This window comes from Nematostella vectensis, chromosome 14 (genome assembly GCF_932526225.1).
Source record: "Nematostella vectensis chromosome 14, jaNemVect1.1, whole genome shotgun sequence".
Lineage (NCBI taxonomy): Eukaryota > Metazoa > Cnidaria > Anthozoa > Actiniaria > Edwardsiidae > Nematostella > Nematostella vectensis.
In genome coordinates, this window is record NC_064047.1 from 3,342,459 (window position 1) to 3,356,960 (window position 14,502).

General features: G+C 42.3%; 48 non-coding genes across 48 annotated transcripts; all 48 read left to right on the top strand.

The window, feature by feature from the left end:
- Positions 1-14: 14 nt before the first annotated feature.
- On the top strand, positions 15-96 carry Trnas-uga. The gene has a single exon. It is a non-coding gene; the product is annotated as a tRNA-Ser (tRNA).
- Positions 97-515: 419 nt separating this feature from the next.
- On the top strand, positions 516-597 carry Trnas-uga. Its single transcript has one exon. It is a non-coding gene; the product is annotated as a tRNA-Ser (tRNA).
- A 250-nt stretch (positions 598-847) lies between these two features.
- Trnaf-aaa lies at positions 848-929 on the top strand. Its single transcript has one exon. It is a non-coding gene; the product is annotated as a tRNA-Phe (tRNA).
- A 231-nt stretch (positions 930-1,160) lies between these two features.
- On the top strand, positions 1,161-1,242 carry Trnas-uga. Its single transcript has one exon. It is a non-coding gene; the product is annotated as a tRNA-Ser (tRNA).
- A 74-nt stretch (positions 1,243-1,316) lies between these two features.
- Positions 1,317-1,398, top strand: Trnas-uga. The gene has a single exon. It is a non-coding gene; the product is annotated as a tRNA-Ser (tRNA).
- A 250-nt stretch (positions 1,399-1,648) lies between these two features.
- Trnas-uga lies at positions 1,649-1,729 on the top strand. Its single transcript has one exon. It is a non-coding gene; the product is annotated as a tRNA-Ser (tRNA).
- A 577-nt stretch (positions 1,730-2,306) lies between these two features.
- Trnas-uga lies at positions 2,307-2,388 on the top strand. Its single transcript has one exon. It is a non-coding gene; the product is annotated as a tRNA-Ser (tRNA).
- Positions 2,389-2,638: 250 nt separating this feature from the next.
- Trnaf-aaa lies at positions 2,639-2,720 on the top strand. Its single transcript has one exon. It is a non-coding gene; the product is annotated as a tRNA-Phe (tRNA).
- A 71-nt stretch (positions 2,721-2,791) lies between these two features.
- Trnas-aga lies at positions 2,792-2,873 on the top strand. The gene has a single exon. It is a non-coding gene; the product is annotated as a tRNA-Ser (tRNA).
- A 231-nt stretch (positions 2,874-3,104) lies between these two features.
- Trnas-uga lies at positions 3,105-3,186 on the top strand. Its single transcript has one exon. It is a non-coding gene; the product is annotated as a tRNA-Ser (tRNA).
- Positions 3,187-3,260: 74 nt separating this feature from the next.
- Trnas-uga lies at positions 3,261-3,342 on the top strand. The gene has a single exon. It is a non-coding gene; the product is annotated as a tRNA-Ser (tRNA).
- A 259-nt stretch (positions 3,343-3,601) lies between these two features.
- Trnas-aga lies at positions 3,602-3,683 on the top strand. The gene has a single exon. It is a non-coding gene; the product is annotated as a tRNA-Ser (tRNA).
- Positions 3,684-4,065: 382 nt separating this feature from the next.
- Trnas-aga lies at positions 4,066-4,147 on the top strand. Its single transcript has one exon. It is a non-coding gene; the product is annotated as a tRNA-Ser (tRNA).
- A 225-nt stretch (positions 4,148-4,372) lies between these two features.
- Positions 4,373-4,454, top strand: Trnas-uga. The gene has a single exon. It is a non-coding gene; the product is annotated as a tRNA-Ser (tRNA).
- Positions 4,455-4,713: 259 nt separating this feature from the next.
- Positions 4,714-4,795, top strand: Trnas-aga. The gene has a single exon. It is a non-coding gene; the product is annotated as a tRNA-Ser (tRNA).
- A 374-nt stretch (positions 4,796-5,169) lies between these two features.
- On the top strand, positions 5,170-5,251 carry Trnas-aga. The gene has a single exon. It is a non-coding gene; the product is annotated as a tRNA-Ser (tRNA).
- Positions 5,252-5,321: 70 nt separating this feature from the next.
- On the top strand, positions 5,322-5,403 carry Trnas-aga. Its single transcript has one exon. It is a non-coding gene; the product is annotated as a tRNA-Ser (tRNA).
- Positions 5,404-5,634: 231 nt separating this feature from the next.
- Positions 5,635-5,716, top strand: Trnas-uga. The gene has a single exon. It is a non-coding gene; the product is annotated as a tRNA-Ser (tRNA).
- A 74-nt stretch (positions 5,717-5,790) lies between these two features.
- Positions 5,791-5,872, top strand: Trnas-uga. The gene has a single exon. It is a non-coding gene; the product is annotated as a tRNA-Ser (tRNA).
- Positions 5,873-6,280: 408 nt separating this feature from the next.
- On the top strand, positions 6,281-6,362 carry Trnas-uga. Its single transcript has one exon. It is a non-coding gene; the product is annotated as a tRNA-Ser (tRNA).
- A 78-nt stretch (positions 6,363-6,440) lies between these two features.
- Positions 6,441-6,522, top strand: Trnas-uga. The gene has a single exon. It is a non-coding gene; the product is annotated as a tRNA-Ser (tRNA).
- A 75-nt stretch (positions 6,523-6,597) lies between these two features.
- Positions 6,598-6,679, top strand: Trnas-uga. Its single transcript has one exon. It is a non-coding gene; the product is annotated as a tRNA-Ser (tRNA).
- A 259-nt stretch (positions 6,680-6,938) lies between these two features.
- Positions 6,939-7,020, top strand: Trnas-aga. Its single transcript has one exon. It is a non-coding gene; the product is annotated as a tRNA-Ser (tRNA).
- A 383-nt stretch (positions 7,021-7,403) lies between these two features.
- Trnas-uga lies at positions 7,404-7,485 on the top strand. Its single transcript has one exon. It is a non-coding gene; the product is annotated as a tRNA-Ser (tRNA).
- Positions 7,486-7,710: 225 nt separating this feature from the next.
- On the top strand, positions 7,711-7,792 carry Trnas-uga. The gene has a single exon. It is a non-coding gene; the product is annotated as a tRNA-Ser (tRNA).
- A 259-nt stretch (positions 7,793-8,051) lies between these two features.
- On the top strand, positions 8,052-8,133 carry Trnas-aga. The gene has a single exon. It is a non-coding gene; the product is annotated as a tRNA-Ser (tRNA).
- Positions 8,134-8,507: 374 nt separating this feature from the next.
- Trnas-aga lies at positions 8,508-8,589 on the top strand. Its single transcript has one exon. It is a non-coding gene; the product is annotated as a tRNA-Ser (tRNA).
- A 70-nt stretch (positions 8,590-8,659) lies between these two features.
- Trnas-aga lies at positions 8,660-8,741 on the top strand. Its single transcript has one exon. It is a non-coding gene; the product is annotated as a tRNA-Ser (tRNA).
- A 231-nt stretch (positions 8,742-8,972) lies between these two features.
- On the top strand, positions 8,973-9,054 carry Trnas-uga. Its single transcript has one exon. It is a non-coding gene; the product is annotated as a tRNA-Ser (tRNA).
- Positions 9,055-9,128: 74 nt separating this feature from the next.
- On the top strand, positions 9,129-9,210 carry Trnas-uga. The gene has a single exon. It is a non-coding gene; the product is annotated as a tRNA-Ser (tRNA).
- Positions 9,211-9,618: 408 nt separating this feature from the next.
- Positions 9,619-9,700, top strand: Trnas-uga. The gene has a single exon. It is a non-coding gene; the product is annotated as a tRNA-Ser (tRNA).
- A 78-nt stretch (positions 9,701-9,778) lies between these two features.
- Positions 9,779-9,860, top strand: Trnas-uga. The gene has a single exon. It is a non-coding gene; the product is annotated as a tRNA-Ser (tRNA).
- A 74-nt stretch (positions 9,861-9,934) lies between these two features.
- Trnas-uga lies at positions 9,935-10,016 on the top strand. The gene has a single exon. It is a non-coding gene; the product is annotated as a tRNA-Ser (tRNA).
- A 259-nt stretch (positions 10,017-10,275) lies between these two features.
- Trnas-aga lies at positions 10,276-10,357 on the top strand. Its single transcript has one exon. It is a non-coding gene; the product is annotated as a tRNA-Ser (tRNA).
- Positions 10,358-10,740: 383 nt separating this feature from the next.
- On the top strand, positions 10,741-10,822 carry Trnas-aga. The gene has a single exon. It is a non-coding gene; the product is annotated as a tRNA-Ser (tRNA).
- Positions 10,823-11,048: 226 nt separating this feature from the next.
- On the top strand, positions 11,049-11,130 carry Trnas-uga. The gene has a single exon. It is a non-coding gene; the product is annotated as a tRNA-Ser (tRNA).
- Positions 11,131-11,389: 259 nt separating this feature from the next.
- Trnas-aga lies at positions 11,390-11,471 on the top strand. Its single transcript has one exon. It is a non-coding gene; the product is annotated as a tRNA-Ser (tRNA).
- Positions 11,472-11,845: 374 nt separating this feature from the next.
- Trnas-aga lies at positions 11,846-11,927 on the top strand. Its single transcript has one exon. It is a non-coding gene; the product is annotated as a tRNA-Ser (tRNA).
- Positions 11,928-11,997: 70 nt separating this feature from the next.
- Positions 11,998-12,079, top strand: Trnas-aga. The gene has a single exon. It is a non-coding gene; the product is annotated as a tRNA-Ser (tRNA).
- A 231-nt stretch (positions 12,080-12,310) lies between these two features.
- Trnas-uga lies at positions 12,311-12,392 on the top strand. Its single transcript has one exon. It is a non-coding gene; the product is annotated as a tRNA-Ser (tRNA).
- A 74-nt stretch (positions 12,393-12,466) lies between these two features.
- Positions 12,467-12,548, top strand: Trnas-uga. The gene has a single exon. It is a non-coding gene; the product is annotated as a tRNA-Ser (tRNA).
- Positions 12,549-12,956: 408 nt separating this feature from the next.
- Trnas-aga lies at positions 12,957-13,038 on the top strand. Its single transcript has one exon. It is a non-coding gene; the product is annotated as a tRNA-Ser (tRNA).
- A 78-nt stretch (positions 13,039-13,116) lies between these two features.
- Positions 13,117-13,198, top strand: Trnas-uga. The gene has a single exon. It is a non-coding gene; the product is annotated as a tRNA-Ser (tRNA).
- Positions 13,199-13,276: 78 nt separating this feature from the next.
- Trnas-uga lies at positions 13,277-13,358 on the top strand. The gene has a single exon. It is a non-coding gene; the product is annotated as a tRNA-Ser (tRNA).
- Positions 13,359-13,434: 76 nt separating this feature from the next.
- Positions 13,435-13,516, top strand: Trnas-uga. The gene has a single exon. It is a non-coding gene; the product is annotated as a tRNA-Ser (tRNA).
- Positions 13,517-13,919: 403 nt separating this feature from the next.
- On the top strand, positions 13,920-14,001 carry Trnas-aga. The gene has a single exon. It is a non-coding gene; the product is annotated as a tRNA-Ser (tRNA).
- A 70-nt stretch (positions 14,002-14,071) lies between these two features.
- On the top strand, positions 14,072-14,153 carry Trnas-uga. The gene has a single exon. It is a non-coding gene; the product is annotated as a tRNA-Ser (tRNA).
- Positions 14,154-14,379: 226 nt separating this feature from the next.
- Positions 14,380-14,461, top strand: Trnas-uga. The gene has a single exon. It is a non-coding gene; the product is annotated as a tRNA-Ser (tRNA).
- Positions 14,462-14,502: the final 41 nt, after the last annotated feature.

Consider the following 14,502-nt stretch of genomic DNA (forward strand, 5'->3'; position numbering starts at 1 on the left):
TTCAAAAATCCAAGGTTGCGGTGGCCGAGTGGTTAAGGCGATGGACTTGAAATCCAATGGGATCTTACCGCGCAGGTTCGAACCCTGCACGCAACGGTTCTTTTTTCTTCAAACAAATTTTTAACACTTTATTGACCCAGTTTCAATTTCGATGCAGTTTTACCATTTAAAAAAAGTAGGGACGAACATCCAAGGTTGCCGTGGCCGAGTGGTTAAAGCGTTGGACTAGAAATCCAATGGGATCTTCCCGCGCAGGTTCGAATCCTGCCCACAACGATACATTTTTCAACATTTTGTTTGAACAATCCCTGAACAAAATAGCAAAGCGGAAATGAAGCTAATTCAAAAATCCAATGTTGCGGTGGCCGAGTGGTTAAACCGTTGGACTCCAAATCTAATGGGATCTTCCCATTCAGGTTCGAATCCTGCCCGCAACGATACATTTTTCGGCATTTTCTTTGAAGAATACTTAATCAAAATAAAAAAGAAGAAAAAAAGCTATTAAAAAATCCAAGGTTGCGGTGGCCGAGTGGTTAAGGCGTTAGACTTGAAATCCAATGGGGTCTTCCCGCGCAGGTTCGTACCCTGCCCGCAACGGTTCTTTTTTCTTCAAACACATTTCTAATACTTTATTGATTCATTTTCAATTTCGATGCAGTTTTATTATTTAAAAAAGGTAGGGACGAACATCCAAGGTTGCGGTGGCCGAGGAGTTAAGGCGTTGGACTAGAAATCCCATGGGATCTACCCTCGCAGGATCGAATCCTGCCCGCAACGATATATTTTTGTTTGTAAAATCCCTGATCAAAAAAACAAAGAGGTAAAAATGCTATTTGAAAAGTCCAAGGTTGCGGTGGCCGAGTGGTTAAGGCGTTGGACTAAAAATCCAATGGGATCTTCCCGCGCAGGTATGAATCCTGCTCGCAACGATACATTTTTGTTTGAAAAATCCCTGATCAAAATAACAAAGAGGTAAAAAAGCTATTTAAAAAATCCAAGGTTGGGGAGGCCGAGTAGTTAAGGCGTTGGAATAGAAATCCAATGGGATCTTCCCGCGCAGGCTCGAATCCTGCCCGCAACGATAAAGTTTTCGACATTTTGTTTGAAGAATGCCTGATCAAAATAAAAGAGAAGAAAAGAAGCTATTTCAAAAATCCAAGGTTGCGGTGGCCGAGTGGTTAAGTCGTTGGACTTGAAATCCAATGGGATCTTCCCGCGCAGGTTCGAACCCTGCCCGCAACGATACATTTTTCGACATTTTGTTTGAAGAATCCCTGATCAAAATAAAAAAAAAGAAGCTATTTGAAAAATCCAAGGTTGAGGTGGCCGAGTGGTTAAGGCGATGGACTTGAAATCCAATGGGATCTTACCGCACAGGTTCGAACCCTGCCCGCAACGGTTCTTTTTTCTTAAAACATATTTCTAATACTTTATTGATCCAGTTGAAATTTCGATGCAGTTTTATTATTTAAAAAAAGTAGGGACGAACATCCAAGGTTGCGGTGGCCGAGGCGTTGGACTAGAAATCTAATGGGATCTTCCCGCGCAGGTTCGAATCCTGCCCGCAACGATACATTTTTCGACATTTTGTTTTAAGAATCCCTGATCAAAATAAAAAAAAGAAAAGAAGCTCTTTCAACAATCCAAGGTTGCGGTGGTCGAGTGGTTAAGGCGTTGGACTTGAAATCCAATGGGAATTCCCGCGCAGGTTCGAACCCTGCCCGCAACGATACATTTTTCGACATTTTGTTTTAAGAATCCCTGATCAAAATAAAAAAGAAAAGAAGCTATTTCAAAAATCCAAGGTTGCGGTGGCCGAGTGGTTAAGGCGATGGACTTGAAATCCAATGGGATCTTACCGCGCAGGTTCGAAGCCTGAACGCAACGGTTCTTTTTTCTTCAAACAAATTTCTAACACTTTATTGACCCAGTTTCAATTTCGATGCAGTTTTACCATTTAAAAAAAGTAGGGACGAACATCCAAGGTTGCCGTGGCCGAGTGGTTAAAGCGTTGGACTAGAAATCCAATGGGATCTTCCCGCGCAGGTTCGAATCCTGCCCACAACGATACATTTTTCAACATTTTGTTTGAACAATCCCTGAACAAAATAGCAAAGCGGAAATGAAGCTAATTCAAAAATCCAATGTTGCGGTGGCCGAGTGGTTAAACCGTTGGACTCCAAATCTAATGGGATCTTCCCATTCAGGTTCGAATCCTGCCCGCAACGATACATTTTTCGGCATTTTCTTTGAAGAATACTTAATCAAAATAAAAAAGAAGAAAAAAAGCTATTCAAAAATCCAAGGTTGCGGTGGCCGAGTGGTTAAGGCGTTAGACTTGAAATCCAATGGGGTCTTCCCGCGCAGGTTCGTACCCTGCCCGCAACGGTTCTTTTTTCTTCAAACACATTTCTAATACTTTATTGATTCATTTTCAATTTCGATGCAGTTTTATTATTTAAAAAAGGTAGGGACGAACATCCAAGGTTGCGGTGGCCGAGGAGTTAAGGCGTTGGACTAGAAATCCCATGGGATCTACCCTCGCAGGATCGAATCCTGCCCGCAACGATATATTTTTGTTTGTAAAATCCCTGATCAAAAAAACAAAGAGGTAAAAATGCTATTTGAAAAGTCCAAGGTTGCGGTGGCCGAGTGGTTAAGGCGTTGGACTAAAAATGCAATGCGATCTTTACGCGCAGATTAGAGTCCTGCCCGCAACGATATGTTTTTGTTTAAAAAATCCCTGATCAAAATAACAAAGAGGTAAAAATGCTATTTAAAAAAACCCAAGGTTGCGGTGGCCGAGTGGTTAAGGCGTTGGACTAGAAATCCAATGGGATCTTCCCGCGCAGGTTCGAATCCTGCTCGCAACGATACATTTTTGTTTGAAAAATCCCTGATCAAAATAACAAAGAGGTAAAAAAGCTATTTAAAAAATCCAAGGTTGGGGAGGCCGTGTAGTTAAGGCGTTGGAATAGAAATCCAATGGGATCTTCCCGCGCAGGCTCGAATCCTGCCCGCAACGATAAAGTTTTCGACATTTTGTTTGAAGAATGCCTGATCAAAATAAAAAAGAAGAAAAGAAGCTATTTCAAAAATCCAAGGTTGCGGTGGCCGAGTGGTTAAGGCGTTGGACTTGAAATCCAATGGGGTCTTCCCGCGCAGGTTCGAACCCTGCCCGCAACGATACATTTTTCGACATTTTGTTTGAAGAATCCCTGATCAAAATAAAAAAAAAGAAGCTATTTGAAAAATCCAAGGTTGAGGTGGCCGAGTGGTTAAGGCGATGGACTTGAAATCCAATGGGATCTTACCGCACAGGTTCGAACCCTGCCCGCAACGGTTCTTTTTTCTTAAAACATATTTCTAATACTTTATTGATCCAGTTGAAATTTCGATGCAGTTTTATTATTTAAAAAAAGTAGGGACGAACATCCAAGGTTGCGGTGGCCGAGGAGTTAAGGCGTTGGACTAGAAATCTAATGGGATCTTCCCGCGCAGGTTCGAATCCTGCCCACAACGATAAATTTTTCAACATTTTGTTTGAACAATCCCTGATCAAAATAACAAAGAGGTAAAAAAGCTATTTGAAAAATCCAAGGTTGCGGTGGCCGAGTGGTTAAGGCGTTGGACTAGAAATCCAATGGGATCTTCCCGCGCATGTTCGAATCCTGCTCGCAACGATACATTTTTGTTTGAAAAATCCTTGATCAAAATAACAAAGAGGTAAAAAAGCTATTTGAAGAATCCAAGGTTGGGGAGGCCGAGTGGTTAAGTCGTTGGAATAGAAATCCAATGGGATCTTCCCGCGCAGGCCGGAACCTGCCCGCAACGATAAATTGTTCGACATTTTGTTTGAAGAATGCCTGATCAAAAAAAAAAGAAGCTATTTCAAAAATCCAAGGTTGCGGGGGCCGAGGAGTTAAGGCGTTGGACTAGAAATCTAATGGGATCTTCCCGCGCAGGTTCGAATCCTGCCCACAACGATACATTTTTCGACGCTTTGTTTGAAGAATCCTTGTTCAGAAAAACAAAGCGGAAATGAAGCTAATTCAAAAATCCAATGTTGCGGTGGCCGAGTGGTTAAGGCGTTGGACTAGAAATCCAATGGGATCTTCCCGCGCAGGTTCGAATCCTGCTCGCAACGATACATTTTTGTTTGAAAAATCCCTGATCAAAATAACAAAGAGGTAAAAAAGCTATTTGAAGAATCCAAGGTTGGGGAGGCCGAGTGGTTAAGGCGTTGGATTAGAAATCCAATGGGATCTTCCTGCGCAGGCCCGAACCCTGCCCGCAACGATACATTTTTCGACATTTTGTTTGAAGAATCCCTGATCAAAATAAAAAAAAGAAGCTATTTGAAAAATCCAAGGTTGAGGTGGCCGAGTGGTTAAGGCGATGGACTTGAAATCCAATGGGATCTTACCGCACAGGTTCGAGCCCTGCCCGCAACGGTTCTTTTTTCTTAAAACATATTTCTAATACTTTATTGATCCAGTTGAAATTTCGATGCAGTTTTATTATTTAAAAAAAGTAGGGACGAACATCCAAGGTTGCGGTGGCCGAGGAGTTAAGGCGTTGGACTAGAAATCTAATGGGATCTTCCCGCGCAGGTTCGAATCCTGCCCACAACGATAAATTTTTCAACATTTTGTTTGAACAATCCCTGAACAAAATAGCAAAGCGGAAATGAAGCTAATTCAAAAATCCAATGTTGCGGTGGCCGAGTGGTTAAGGCGTTGGACTAGAAATCCAATGGGATCTTCCCGCGCAGGTTCAAATCCTGCTCGCAACGATACATTTTTGTTTGAAAAATCCCTGATCAAAATAACAAAGAGGTAAAAAAGCTATTTGAAGAATCCAAGGTTGGGGAGGCCGAGTGGTTAAGGCGTTGGATTAGAAATCCAATGGGATCTTCCCGCGCAGGCCCGAATCCTGCCCGCAACGATATATTTTTGTTTGAAAAATCCCTGATAAAATACACAAAGAGGTAAAAATGCTATTTGAAAAGTCCAAGGTTGGGGTGGCCGAGTGGTTAAGACGTTGGACTAAAAATTCAATGCGATCTTCCCGCGCAGATTAGAGTCCTGCCCGCAACGATATATTTTTGTTTAAAAAATCCCTGTCCAAAATAACAAAGAGGTAGATATGCTATTTGAAAAATCCAAGGTTGCGGTGGCCGAGTGGTTAAGGCGTTGGACTAGAAATCCAATGGGATCTTCCCGCGCAGGTTCGAATCCTGCTCGCAACGATACATTTTTGTTTGAAAAATCCCTGATCAAAATAACAAAGAGGTAAAAAAGCTATTTGAAAAATCCAAGGTTGCGGTGGCCGAGTGGTTAAGGCGTTGGACTAGAAATCCAATGGGATCTTCCCGCGCAGGTTCGAATCCTGCTCGCAACGATACATTTTTGTTTGAAAAATCCCTGATCAAAATAACAAAGAGGTAAAAAAGCTATTTGAAAAATCCAAGGTTGCGGTGGCCGAGTGGTGAAGGCGTTGGAATAGAAATCCAATGGGATCTTCCCGCGGAGGCTCGAATCCTGCCCGCAACGATAAAGTTTTCGACATTTTGTTTGAAGAATGCCTGATCAAAATAAAAAAGAAGAAAAGAAGCTATTTCAAAAATCCAAGGTTGCGGTGGCCGAGTGGTTAAGGCGTTGGACTTGAAATCCAATGGGATCTTCCCGCGCAGGTTCGAACCCTGCCCGCAACGATACATTTTTCGACATTTTGTTTGAAGAATCCCTGATCAAAATAAAAAAAAAGAAGCTATTTGAAAAATCCAAGGTTGAGGTGGCCGAGTGGTTAAGGCGATGGACTTGAAATCCGATGGGATCTTACCGCACAGGTTCGAACCCTGCCCGCAACGGTTCTTTTTTCTTTAAACATATTTCTAATACTTTATTGATCCAGTTGAAATTTCGATGCAGTTTTATTATTTAAAAAAAGTAGGGACGAACATCCAAGGTTGCGGTGGCCGAGGAGTTAAGGCGTTGTACTAGAAATCCAATGGGATCTTCCCGCGCAGGTTCGAATCCTGCTAGCAACGATACATTTTTGTTTGAAAAATCCCTGATCAAAATATTAAAGAGGTAAAAAAGCTATTTGAAAAATCCAAGGTTGGGGAGGACGAGTAGTTAAGGCGTTGGAATAGAAATCCAATGGGATCTTCCCGCGCAGGCTCGAATCCTGCCCGCAACGATAAAGTTTTCGACATTTTGTTTGAAGAATGCCTGATCAAAATAAAAAAGAAAAAAAGCTATTTCAAAAATCCAAGGTTGCGGTGGCCGAGTGGTTAAGGCGTTGGACTTGAAATCCAATGGGATATTCTCGCGCAGGTTCGAACCCTGCCCGCAACGATACATTTTTCGACATTTTGTTTTAAGAATCCCTGATCAAAATAAAAAAAAGAAAAGAAGCTCTTTGAACAATCCAAGGTTGCGGTGGCCGAGTGGTTAAGGCGTTGGACTTGAAATCCAATGGGATCTTCCCGCGCAGGTTCGAACCCTGCCCGCAACGATACATTTTTCGACATTTTGTTTTAAGAATCCCTGATCAAAATAAAAAAAAAAGAAGCTATTTGAAAAATCCAAGGTTGAGGTGGCCGAGTGGTTAAGGCGATGGACTTGAAATCCAATGGGATCTTACCGCACAGGTTCGAACCCTGCCCGCAACGGTTCTTTTTTCTTAAAACATATTTCTAATACTTTATTGATCCAGTTGAAATTTCGATGCAGTTTTATTATTTAAAAAAAGTAGGGACGAACATCCAAGGTTGCGGTGGCCGAGGAGTTAAGGCGTTGGACTAGAAATCTAATGGGATCTTCCCGCGCAGGTTCGAATCCTGCCCACAACGATAAATTTTTCAACATTTTGTTTGAACAATCCCTGAACAAAATAGCAAAGCGGAAATGAAGCTAATTCAAAAATCCAATGTTGCGGTGGCCGAGTGGTTAAGGCGTTGGACTAGAAATCCAATGGGATCTTCCCGCGCATGTTCGAATCCTGCTCGCAACGATACATTTTTGTTTGAAAAATCCTTGATCAAAATAACAAAGAGGTAAAAAAGCTATTTGAAGAATCCAAGGTTGGGGAGGCCGAGTGGTTAAGTCGTTGGAATAGAAATCCAATGGGATCTTCCCGCGCAGGCCGGAACCTGCCCGCAACGATAAATTGTTCGACATTTTGTTTGAAGAATGCCTGATCAAAAAAAAAAAGAAGCTATTTCAAAAATCCAAGGTTGCGGTGGCCGAGGAGTTAAGGCGTTGGACTAGAAATCTAATGGGATCTTCCCGCGCAGGTTCGAATCCTGCCCACAACGATACATTTTTCGACGCTTTGTTTGAAGAATCCTTGTTCAGAAAAACAAAGCGGAAATGAAGCTAATTCAAAAATCCAATGTTGCGGTGGCCGAGTGGTTAAGGCGTTGGACTAGAAATCCAATGGGATCTTCCCGCGCAGGTTCGAATCCTGCTCGCAACGATACATTTTTGTTTGAAAAATCCCTGATCAAAATAACAAAGAGGTAAAAAAGCTATTTGAAGAATCCAAGGTTGGGGAGGCCGAGTGGTTAAGGCGTTGGATTAGAAATCCAATGGGATCTTCCTGCGCAGGCCCGAATCCTGCCCGCAACGATACATTTTTCGACATTTTGTTTGAAGAATCCCTGATCAAAATAAAAAAAAGAAGCTATTTGAAAAATCCAAGGTTGAGGTGGCCGAGTGGTTAAGGCGATGGACTTGAAATCCAATGGGATCTTACCGCACAGGTTCGAGCCCTGCCCGCAACGGTTCTTTTTTCTTAAAACATATTTCTAATACTTTATTGATCCAGTTGAAATTTCGATGCAGTTTTATTATTTAAAAAAAGTAGGGACGAACATCCAAGGTTGCGGTGGCCGAGGAGTTAAGGCGTTGGACTAGAAATCTAATGGGATCTTCCCGCGCAGGTTCGAATCCTGCCCACAACGATAAATTTTTCAACATTTTGTTTGAACAATCCCTGAACAAAATAGCAAAGCGGAAATGAAGCTAATTCAAAAATCCAATGTTGCGGTGGCCGAGTGGTTAAGGCGTTGGACTAGAAATCCAATGGGATCTTCCCGCGCAGGTTCAAATCCTGCTCGCAACGATACATTTTTGTTTGAAAAATCCCTGATCAAAATAACAAAGAGGTAAAAAAGCTATTTGAAGAATCCAAGGTTGGGGAGGCCGAGTGGTTAAGGCGTTGGATTAGAAATCCAATGGGATCTTCCCGCGCAGGCCCGAATCCTGCCCGCAACGATATATTTTTGTTTGAAAAATCCCTGATAAAATACACAAAGAGGTAAAAATGCTATTTGAAAAGTCCAAGGTTGGAGTGGCCGAGTGGTTAAGACGTTGGACTAAAAATTCAATGCGATCTTCCCGCGCAGATTAGAGTCCTGCCCGCAACGATATATTTTTGTTTAAAAAATCCCTGTCCAAAATAACAAAGAGGTAGATATGCTATTTGAAAAATCCAAGGTTGCGGTGGCCGAGTGGTTAAGGCGTTGGACTAGAAATCCAATGGGATCTTCCCGCGCAGGTTCGAATCCTGCTCGCAACGATACATTTTTGTTTGAAAAATCCCTGATCAAAATAACAAAGAGGTAAAAAAGCTATTTGAAAAATCCAAGGTTGCGGTGGCCGAGTGGTTAAGGCGTTGGACTAGAAATCCAATGGGATCTTCCCGCGCAGGTTCGAATCCTGCTCGCAACGATACATTTTTGTTTGAAAAATCCCTGATCAAAATAACAAAGAGGTAAAAAAGCTATTTGAAAAATCCAAGGTTGCGGTGGCCGAGTGGTGAAGGCGTTGGAATAGAAATCCAATGGGATCTTCCCGCGGAGGCTCGAATCCTGCCCGAAACGATAAAGTTTTCGACATTTTGTTTGAAGAATGCCTGATCAAAATAAAAAAGAAGAAAAGAAGCTATTTCAAAAATCCAAGGTTGCGGTGGCCGAGTGGTTAAGGCGTTGGACTTGAAATCCAATGGGATCTTCCCGCGCAGGTTCGAACCCTGCCCGCAACGATACATTTTTCGACATTTTGTTTGAAGAATCCCTGATCAAAATAAAAAAAAAGAAGCTATTTGAAAAATCCAAGGTTGAGGTGGCCGAGTGGTTAAGGCGATGGACTTGAAATCCAATGGGATCTTACCGCACAGGTTCGAACCCTGCCCGCAACGGTTCTTTTTTCTTTAAACATATTTCTAATACTTTATTGATCCAGTTGAAATTTCGATGCAGTTTTATTATTTAAAAAAAGTAGGGACGAACATCCAAGGTTGCGGTGGCCGAGGAGTTAAGGCGTTGGACTAGAAATCCAATGGGATCTTCCCGCGCAGGTTCGAATCCTGCTAGCAACGATACATTTTTGTTTGAAAAATCCCTGATCAAAATATTAAAGAGGTAAAAAAGCTATTTGAAAAATCCAAGGTTGGGGAGGACGAGTAGTTAAGGCGTTGGAATAGAAATCCAATGGGATCTTCCCGCGCAGGCTCGAATCCTGCCCGCAACGATAAAGTTTTCGACATTTTGTTTGAAGAATGCCTGATCAAAATAAAAAAGAAAAAAAGCTATTTCAAAAATCCAAGGTTGCGGTGGCCGAGTGGTTAAGGCGTTGGACTTGAAATCCAATGGGATATTCTCGCGCAGGTTCGAACCCTGCCCGCAACGATACATTTTTCGACATTTTGTTTTAAGAATCCCTGATCAAAATAAAAAAAAGAAAAGAAGCTCTTTGAACAATCCAAGGTTGCGGTGGCCGAGTGGTTAAGGCGTTGGACTTGAAATCCAATGGGATCTTCCCGCGCAGGTTCGAACCCTGCCCGCAACGATACATTTTTCGACATTTTGTTTTAAGAATCCCTGATCAAAATAAAAAAAAAGAAGCTATTTGAAAAATCCAAGGTTGAGGTGGCCGAGTGGTTAAGGCGATGGACTTGAAATCCAATGGGATCTTACCGCACAGGTTCGAACCCTGCCCGCAACGGTTCTTTTTTCTTAAAACATATTTCTAATACTTTATTGATCCAGTTGAAATTTCGATGCAGTTTTATTATTTAAAAAAAGTAGGGACGAACATCCAAGGTTGCGGTGGCCGAGGAGTTAAGGCGTTGGACTAGAAATCTAATGGGATCTTCCCGCGCAGGTTCGAATCCTGCCCACAACGATAAATTTTTCAACATTTTGTTTGAACAATCCCTGAACAAAATAGCAAAGCGGAAATGAAGCTAATTCAAAAATCCAATGTTGCGGTGGCCGAGTGGTTAAGGCGTTGGACTAGAAATCCAATGGGATCTTCCCGCGCATGTTCGAATCCTGCTCGCAACGATACATTTTTGTTTGAAAAATCCTTGATCAAAATAACAAAGAGGTAAAAAAGCTATTTGAAGAATCCAAGGTTGGGGAGGCCGAGTGGTTAAGTCGTTGGAATAGAAATCCAATGGGATCTTCCCGCGCAGGCCGGAACCTGCCCGCAACGATAAATTGTTCGACATTTTGTTTGAAGAATGCCTGATCAAAAAAAAAAAGAAGCTATTTCAAAAATCCAAGGTTGCGGTGGCCGAGGAGTTAAGGCGTTGGACTAGAAATCTAATGGGATCTTCCCGCGCAGGTTCGAATCCTGCCCACAACGATACATTTTTCGACGCTTTGTTTGAAGAATCCTTGTTCAGAAAAACAAAGCGGAAATGAAGCTAATTCAAAAATCCAATGTTGCGGTGGCCGAGTGGTTAAGGCGTTGGACTAGAAATCCAATGGGATCTTCCCGCGCAGGTTCGAATCCTGCTCGCAACGATACATTTTTGTTTGAAAAATCCCTGATCAAAATAACAAAGAGGTAAAAAAGCTATTTGAAGAATCCAAGGTTGGGGAGGCCGAGTGGTTAAGGCGTTGGATTAGAAATCCAATGGGATCTTCCTGCGCAGGCCCGAATCCTGCCCGCAACGATACATTTTTCGACATTTTGTTTGAAGAATCCCTGATCAAAATAAAAAAAAAGAAGCTATTTGAAAAATCCAAGGTTGAGGTGGCCGAGTGGTTAAGGCGATGGACTTGAAATCCAATGGGATCTTACCGCACAGGTTCGAGCCCTGCCCGCAACGGTTCTTTTTTCTTAAAACATATTTCTAATACTTTATTGATCCAGTTGAAATTTCGATGCAGTTTTATTATTTAAAAAAAGTAGGGACGAACATCCAAGGTTGCGGTGGCCGAGGAGTTAAGGCGTTGGACTAGAAATCTAATGGGATCTTCCCGCGCAGGTTCGAATCCTGCCCACAACGATAAATTTTTCAACATTTTGTTTGAACAATCCCTGAACAAAATAGCAAAGCGGAAATGAAGCTAATTCAAAAATCCAATGTTGCGGTGGCCGAGTGGTTAAGGCGTTGGACTAGAAATCCAATGGGATCTTCCCGCGCAGGTTCAAATCCTGCTCGCAACGATACATTTTTGTTTGAAAAATCCCTGATCAAAATAACAAAGAGGTAAAAAAGCTATTTGAAGAATCCAAGGTTGGGGAGGCCGAGTGGTTAAGGCGTTGGATTAGAAATCCAATGGGATCTTCCCGCGCAGGCCCGAATCCTGCCCGCAACGATATATTTTTGTTTGAAAAATCCCTGATAAAATACACAAAGAGGTAAAAATGCTATTTGAAAAGTCCAAGGTTGGGGTGGCCGAGTGGTTAAGACGTTGGACTAAAAATTCAATGCGATCTTCCCGCGCAGATTAGAGTCCTGCCCGCAACGATATATTTTTGTTTAAAAAATCCCTGTCCAAAATAACAAAGAGGTAGATATGCTATTTGAAAAATCCAAGGTTGCGGTGGCCGAGTGGTTAAGGCGTTGGACTAGAAATCCAATGGGATCTTCCCGCGCAGGTTCGAATCCTGCTCGCAACGATACATTTTTGTTTGAAAAATCCCTGATCAAAATAACAAAGAGGTAAAAAAGCTATTTGAAAAATCCAAGGTTGCGGTGGCCGAGTGGTTAAGGCGTTGGACTAGAAATCCAATGGGATCTTCCCGCGCAGGTTCGAATCCTGCTCGCAACGATACATTTTTGTTTGAAAAATCCCTGATCAAAATAACAAAGAGGTAAAAAAGCTATTTGAAAAATCCAAGGTTGCGGTGGCCGAGTGGTGAAGGCGTTGGAATAGAAATCCAATGGGATCTTCCCGCGGAGGCTCGAATCCTGCCCGCAACGATAAAGTTTTCGACATTTTGTTTGAAGAATGCCTGATCAAAATAAAAAAGAAGAAAAGAAGCTATTTCAAAAATCCAAGGTTGCGGTGGCCGAGTGGTTAAGGCGTTGGACTTGAAATCCAATGGGATCTTCCCGCGCAGGTTCGAACCCTGCCCGCAACGATACATTTTTCGACATTTTGTTTGAAGAATCCCTGATCAAAATAAAAAAAAAGAAGCTATTTGAAAAATCCAAGGTTGAGGTGGCCGAGTGGTTAAGGCGATGGACTTGAAATCCAATGGGATCTTACCGCACAGGTTCAAACCCTGCCCGCAACGGTTCTTTTTTCTTTAAACATATTTCTAATACTTTATTGATCCAGTTGAAATTTCGATGCAGTTTTATTATTTAAAAAAAGTAGGGACGAACATCCAAGGTTGCGGTGGCCGAGGAGTTAAGGCGTTGGACTAGAAATCCAATGGGATCTTCCCGCGCAGGTTCGAATCCTGCTAGCAACGATACATTTTTGTTTGAAAAATCCCTGATCAAAATAACAAAGAGGTAAAAAAGCTATTTGAAAAATCCAAGGTTGGGGAGGACGAGTAGTTAAGGCGTTGGAATAGAAATCCAATGGGATCTTCCCGCGCAGGCTCGAATCCTGCCCGCAACGATAAAGTTTTCGACATTTTGTTTGAAGAATGCCTGATCAAAATAAAAAAGAAAAAAACCTATTTCAAAAATCCAAGGTTGCGGTGGCCGAGTGGTTAAGGCGTTGGACTTGAAATCCAATGGGATATTCTCGCGCAGGTTCGAACCCTGCCCGCAACGATACATTTTTCGACATTTTGTTTTAAGAATCCCTGATCAAAATAAAAAAAAGAAAAGAAGCTCTTTGAACAATCCAAGGTTGCGGTGGCCGAGTGGTTAAGGCGTTGGACTTGAAATCCAATGGGATCTTCCCGCGCAGGTTCGAACCCTGCCCGCAACGATACATTTTTCGACATTTTGTTTTAAGAATCCCTGATCAAAATAAAAAAAAGAAAAGAAGCTCTTTCAACAATTCAAGGTTGCGGTGGCCGAGTGGTTAAGGCGTTGGACTTGAAATCCAATGGGATCTTCCCGCGCAGGTTCGAACCCTGCCCGCAACGATACATTTTTCGACATTTTGTTTTAAGAATCCCTGATCAAAATAAAAAAGAAAAGAAGCTATTTCAAAAATCCAAGGTTGCGGTGGCCGAGTGGTTAAGGCGATGGACTTGAAATCCAATGGGATCTTCCCGCGCAGGTTCGAACCCTGCCCGCAACGGTTCTTTTTTTCTGCAAACACATTTCAAATACTTTATTGATCCAGTTACAATTTCGATGCAGTTTTATTATTTAAAAAAAGTAGGGACAAACATCCAAGGTTTCGGTGGCCGAGGAGTTAAGGCGTTATACTCAAAATCCATTGGGATCTACCCTCGCAGGATCGAATCCTGCCCGCAACGATATATTTTTGTTTGAAAAATCCCTGATCAAAAACACAAAGAGGTAAAAATGCTATTTGAAAAGTCCAAGGTTGGGGTGGCCGAGTGGTTAGGACGTTGGACTAGAAATCCAATGGGATCTTCCCGCGCAGGTTCGAATCCTGCTCGCAACGATACATTTTTGTTTGAAAAATCCCTGATCAAAATAACAAAGAGGTAAAAAAGCTATTTGAAAAATCCAAGGTTGCGGTGGCCGAGTGGTTAAGGCGTTGGACTAGAAATCCAATGGGATCTTCCCGCGCAGGTTCGAATCCTGCTCGCAACGATACATTTTTGTTTGAAAAATCCCTGATCAAAATAACAAAGAGGTAAAAAAGCTATTTGAAAAATCCAAGGTTGCGGTGGCCGAGTGGTGAAGGCGTTGGACTAGAAATCCAATGGGATCTTCCCGCGCAGGTTCGAATCCTGCTCGCAACGATACATTTTTGTTTGAAAAATCCCTGATCAAAATAACAAAGAGGTAAAAAAGCTATTTGAACAATCCAAGGTTGGGGAGGCCGAGTAGTTAAGGCGTTGGAATAGAAATCCAATGGGATCTTCCCGCGCAGGTTCGAACCCTGCCCGCAACGATACATTTTTCGACATTTTGTTTGAAGAATCCCTGATCAAAATAAAAAAAAAGAAGCTATTTGAAAAATCCAAGGTTGAGGTGGCCGAGTGGTTAAGGCGATGGACTTGAAATCCAATGGGATCTTACCGCACAGGTTCGAACCCTGCCCGCAACGGTTCTTTTTTCTTTAAACATATTTCTAATACTTTATTGATC